A 6793-nucleotide genomic window follows, 5' to 3' on the forward strand; every position below is an offset into this window, starting at 1 on the left:
ATCATATCATTATCATCTTTGTAATAACTTAGTCATACTCGATATTCTTCGTTTCCACCTCATCCCTTCCAAGTTCCAACGCCCTATCACCATATAAACTTGTAAACCTAAGTAACATTATTGTTTCCATAACGACGGTGCTATCTTTTTCAAAAAAGGAATGTTAGAGACCAGTAATTTTTGTGATTTGTAGTCATTAAATAATCATCAATAATAATTTTAATGGTATAAAATTGGTGTAAAATTTTATCCGATGACTCACTTTTCTTTACTGATTATATGCTGGTCAGAATTTATTAAAATTGCTGTCCCTAGACTTTTTCTTTTCAAAATTTATTATTAAAATGTTATTTTTTAAAAAATTAAATATCAAAATGTTACCATTCAGTTAAGGTGACAACTAATCTTTTATTTTTTTAGTTATAATTAATTATAGTAATATAAGAAGGGTACATTAGTAAAAATGCCTATGGTAAATACACGTTATAATTTTAAGAGAACCTTGTTTGATTAATAAAATAAATATAATTTTATCTCGGTTTTGATCCACTCTTGCACAAGTTACACGTTGTCTTGTCATGTTATTATCTTATATGATACTTAATTAACCGGTAAAAAAAAAAAATAAATCTCTACATACAAGTTAATTATTAACTAAATAAGTACAATAAGTTATTTACATTTACGCACACACATTTTTTTCGCGCTCCTGCTGTACTTGTTTTTCTTCTTTTTCTTCTTTTTTTCGTCATTCCTGATATTTCGTCTTCTTTTTCTTCTCCTTTTTTTTATTATTTTTCTCTTTTATTATAGTTGTCACCAACACTACCTCCTATTCCTCCTTCTTTTTTCAGTGAAATTTCTTCTCCTCCTTCCTTTTTCTCCTTCTCATCCATCATCTTCATCATCATGATCATCATCGTTATAGTCATTGTCGTCTTCTTCTTACATGTATCGTCGTTATCGTTATCGTCGTTATTATTATCGTTATCATAGAATTTTTGCCATATTGATGACGTTGCCTGATCCAGAATTGATTTGGATGTGTTTTTGTTGATAATTCAGACGATTTTGTGTGTTAATTTCAAACTCAGTTTATGTGCCGTAATCATTAAAAAATATATTTTTGTATATTTGTAGCAAAATTTCGGTGTAAAAACTAAGAAATTTATGTGTTATTATTAAAAAATTTCGGTGTATTTTATTCTGATAAGTTCTGCGTAATTCAAAACTCTTCATCTTCCTCCTCCTCATCTTTTGATGTTGCTTCTTCTTTTACATCATCATCATCATCATCTTCTTCTTTTTTTTATTCATCTTTTCCTTCTTATTTTACCTTCTCAATTTTATTCTTATTTTACTCTCTTAACAAGAATTAAAAAAAAAAAACTCAAACAAAGAAGAAGAAGAAACACATAATGTTGCAAAATTACTTGGAAGAGGATGAACCTACATTCATTCAACTAAAAGAAAGAAAGAAATAAGAAAAAAAGAAGAAAAAAATGCATTTAAAGAAAATATTTTTGTGAATTTGTAGTAAAATTTCAGTGTAGGAGTTCTGAATCTGAATTATTATTGTGATGAATCTGTTTCATTCTCGTTCCGATGTATTTTGGAAAATTTTTGGTGTATTTTGGAAATTCTTCGGTGTATTTGTATTCTGATAAGTTCTACATAATTCAAAACTCTTCCTCTTCCTCATCTTCTACTTCTTTTCTTCTTTTTCATCATCATCATCATCATCTTCTTTTTTTTTCTTATTCATCTTTTTCTTCTTGTTTTACCTTTTCAAGTTTCTTCTTATTTTACTCTCTTAATGTAAACCCCGTAAAATTAGCGAATAATTATCAATAAATTAAATTTTAATAAAATAAATTAGAAACGTAAATTTTATAGCAAAATAGGATAGAGCAAATTGAAATAAGAATTTTGACACTAATTTCAAAGAATTTGGCTCAAAGTTGGACTGAATAGACCGAACTGATTGAACCGGGCCCAAAACTGGGCCCGTGAGTCCAACCGGACCCATAACTTAAAATGGGCAGGGGCTTCTCCTTCACCATTCAGCAACAAGAATGCTGAACAGATTTGGGGAGAGGAGAGCTTCCCAAAACCCTCACCATCATTTCAATTCACCATAACCTCCCCGTTTGAGCTCCGATCGCTACACCGTTCACGGCCACGCGTCCAGCACCTCGAGCTCTATATTTCTGTTGGATCAATTTCACCGGTAAGCTACAATTTCATCTTAGATTTTCTACCCCCTTTTCTATTCTTGAAATTGAACCCTTATAGTGAGATTTTGCCAATTTGGTGTTCTAGGTTCGATTTAGCTTGCGGAGCTTATCGGGTTTGAGTTGCTATGCGTGTGGGTGCGATAAGGATCACCTAAACCTTAGTCAACTCTTGATTTTATTATGTGAAATCTGAATTTGAAGTGTACATGTGTATTAGGTGTAAATTAAGTATATATTTATGCATTGGAATTGAGATGTGGGCATTTGGAGGCTTGGTGGATGATTGGTGCTAAAATTTGGTTGATTTCTCAAGCTTGAGGGGCTGTGTATGTGACTAGTGGGCTGCCTTGGACTAAACGTGGTGATCGGCCAAGGTATGGTTTAGGTTTCACGCGTTTAATGTGTAAGGCTCTGTGTAAACTTAGGCTAGAGAATCACAGGATAAGTTGAAATGGGTAAATGTGTTATATGATTAATTTATGTGATGTTGATGGATAAATTGGTGTTGAGCACTTGACAATGTGGATGTTGGCATTGGAATTAATGAATATGAGTTATTAGAATTAATGAATATGAAATATTGGAATTAATGAATATGAGTTGTTGGAATTAATGATGGTGAGTTGAAGATGTTATTGATATATGATAATGTAATGTTGTGGTTGTTGCTTGTTGATTGGTTAATAATGATTGATGGTTTATTATTATTGGATTGAGGATTTGAGTTATGAATTTTAAAGTTATAGCTTGTGGTTGGAATGGTGAATTTTGGAATAATGTATGAATTTTATGGGTTGGTATGGGCATTAATATGTTAGTAGTTAGTGTTAATGAAGAGGGATTTGATATGTTGCAAATATGCAGGTTTTGTAGGTAATGATATGTGAGTTTAGTAAAAATGGGGTTTGGCATATTTTGGTAAAAATTGAATTTTGATGAACTTTGATAGTCCATAACTTGCTCCTCAAATTTTGGATGAAAATGAGGTTTGTTTTAAATTAAAGAATGTTTGATAAGCTTAAGATTGATATAAGGTTTGCGGAAAACCGAATTCTATAAAGGAAGTTATGGACGCCAGAAATCAGGTGCGAAAAGCTGAAATTTTTGAAGTTGCAGCAGAATCAGGTTTTTCTGGTGTGTGCTCACGCACACTGTTGTACGCACGCACCCAACAGAAGTAGAAATTTACCTGTGCGTACGCACACACCAGGATATGCTTTCTGTTGGTGGTGCTCACAGGGAGTGAGGCACACGCACACCAAGTAATTTCTGGCTGGTGTGCGCACGCACGCATTCGTGTGCACGCACACGTTCTGCTTTCTTTCTGAGTTGTGCGCACGCACACACTTTGTTTTCCAGCACCTGTATTTTTATGATTTAAACATAGTTTTGAACCCCTAAACCCCTTTTTTGCCCTGTTAACGTTAGATCTTACTGCTAAGCTTAGTAATTAGTGAAAAATAGGAATTCAAGGTAACTTGGGGATGAAGTAAGAGGTAAAAATGAGGAGTTATACGAAGGAGATATGGATGTTAAATGAAGTTATGATGTCATGGCTTTGATGAATAATTAAATAATGATTATGAATATGAAATGGCTTATGAATGATGATATCTGAGATACGAGTTTTCCTGGGTAACAGAACCGTGGCTTGCCATCACGTGTTCTAGGTTGAAACTCGATACTCTGTTGACCCTACGTTGTAAGGGTGACCGGACACGTATAAATTCCCGAGTATGGATAACCCCCATTGACTGATATATAAATGAATGTTTGAATGATGACTGAATGAAAAATCTATGCATTGACTCATGGGATGCGCGACGAGAGACCGTCTAAGGTTTTCGGACTTGTCTGGTTGGCTGAATAATCGACAGATGAACCTCATCAGTCATAGGACAGGCATGCATCATGTGCATTTGTTTGTTTTGTCTGCTATGCATTACTTGGGATTACCTACCTGAACATATATCCTGTTAAGTGTTATATTTGTTAATTGCACTATCTGTTTCCTCCTTGTGCGTGAATTTGTTTGGTTGTTTGTCTCTGCTGAAGCATGGATGATGGAGGAATGGAGGAAGGGAGGAATGTTTTGGTGTTTATGTTAGGTTTAAAAGTAAGTAAGTTTAGGGTACTTAGATCACCTACCCCTCTTTATGGCTTCTACTTAGAGTTTAAGTTTTATAACTGTATGTTGGAGTTCTAGGATTGCCTCTGGTATTCCCAGGACCTTATATATTATATGCGTGACACATTTACCATGCTGAGAACCTCCGGTTCTCACCTCATACTATGTTGTTATTTTTCAGATGCAAGTCGAGAGGCACCTCGGTAGGCGTTTGAAGTTTCTACGGCGAAGTAATTTACCTTGGGATTCCTTTTTGTTATTTTGATATATGTATATAGGTATACGTGTATAGTTTCTCCTCTTATGTGTAAAAATTCTTTGTTCATGTACCTCTTGGAGGTTTTATGGAGAACTAGGGTTTATGTATGTGTATTTTGGAACTTGGGGCTATGTATGTATATATATGTAAATATTCTCTGTCCAGCCTTGGCTTCGCAGGCTGAGTCAGGAGCTAGTTATGTTGTATTCTTGGCTCTCTATTCAATCTTTCGCGTATTCATATTTACAACCTATAGGTTTCTTAGTACGCAAGTAATTCTGTTTCTTGAGCGTTGCGCTTTTTATTTTATGAATTTTGTTTTACCCACTTTTTCAAGGCTCCTAGTTTATTATATTCTTTCTACTATTCTATGTATGTATTTTATCTTTAGAAGTCGTAGCGCCTCGCCACCTCTGTTTTACATCCTAGGTGTAAAGCTCTGTGTGGTAGGGTGTTACACTTAACAAGAATAAAAACAAAAAAATCAAACAAAGAAGAAGAAGAAATACATAATGCTGCAAAATTACTTGGAAGATGATGAACCCAGGGGCGGAGCTAGATGAAATATTAGAGGGGGGCCAAAAATATTTACACAATAAAATAAGATTAAAATAAAATTTTAAGGGGGGCTAAACTGAAATTTACATATAATTTACATGTAAAAAATTAAAATTAGGGGAGGCGATTGCCCCCCTTTTAATGTATGTAGCTTCGCCCCTGGATGAACCTACATTCATTCAACTAAAAGAAAGAAAGAAATAAGAAAAAAAAAAGAAGAAGAAAAAATGCATTAAAAGAAATATTTTTGTGTATTTGTAGCAAAATTTCGATGTAGGAGTTCTGAATCTGTTCCGTTCTTATTTCGGTGTATTTTGAAAAACTTTCGGTGTATTTTGAAAAATTTTCGGTGTATTTGTATTCTGATAAGTTTTGCATAATTCGAAACTCTTACTCGTCCTCTTCATCCTCCTCATCTTCTGCTATTGCTTCTTCTTTTTCATCATCATCATCATCATCTTTTTTTTCTTATTTATCTTTTCCTTCTTGTTTTACCTTCTAAAGTTTCTTCTTGTTTTACTCTCTTAAAAAGAATAAAAACAAAAAAAATAAATAAAGAAGAAGAAGAAACTCATAATGCTGCAAAATTACTTGAAAGATGATGAACCTATATTTTTCAACTAAAAAAAGAAAGAAAAAAGAAAAAAAGAAGAGAAAAATGCATCAAAAGAAATATTTTTGTGCATTTGTAGCAAAATTTTGGTGTAGGAATTCTGAATCTGAATTATCATTGTGATGAATCTATTCCATTCTCGTTTCAGTGTATTTTGAAAAACTTTCGGTATATTTTGAAAAATTATCGGTGTATTTGTATTCAGATAAGTTCTGCATAATTCAAAATCTTCTTCTCCCTCCTCCTCATCTTTTGCTATTGCTTCTTCTTCATCTTCTTATTTCATTTTCTCATAATTCTTCTTAGGAGGAAAAAATCAAACAAAGAAGAAAAAATACATAATGTTGCAAAATCAATAGAAAGAGGAGGAGAAAAACAAATACAGCAACAACAACATCAATAAAAAGAACGATGATGAGTATGAAACCTGCGAAGAAGAAGGAACGGGAAGAAAAAAGAGGAGGAACGCAAAGAAGGAGAAGGAGGAGAAAAGCGGGATATAAATATTAGAGGAAGAACGCAAAGAAAAACAGCGTAATTTTACGCGCACGTTATGTAAATGGATTTTGTTGGATTAAAGTTAATTTGTTTGAGTTTATTTGCCAAAAAGACTCGTATGTATAACAGGACTAAAAAAAAAAAAAAAAACAGCAGCAAGTAAGCAAGCATTATTCAATCGTCCATATTTGGGAACCTATCGTGTGATGGATGTACATGTGGCCAGCCTCACAAGCTCTTCATTTTTAATCTCCACTCCCAATCAATATTTTGTAGGACTAGCAATACTAACTTCTATTTTTAAGTATTTAATTTGATCTAATTTATTTTAGTAGGGTTGATAATTTGATCTATAGTTATTGGGTGAAAGCGAAATGAATTGAGTTGCAAATAGAGTTAAATATAGGTTTAAACTTTATTCTATTTGATCTATTTGTACCTTTGATATATTATAGAATATAGTTAAAAATTATTGTATATATATAATGAAATTGATAAAG

Source organism: Arachis ipaensis, chromosome B10 (assembly GCF_000816755.2).
Source record: "Arachis ipaensis cultivar K30076 chromosome B10, Araip1.1, whole genome shotgun sequence".
Lineage (NCBI taxonomy): Eukaryota > Viridiplantae > Streptophyta > Magnoliopsida > Fabales > Fabaceae > Arachis > Arachis ipaensis.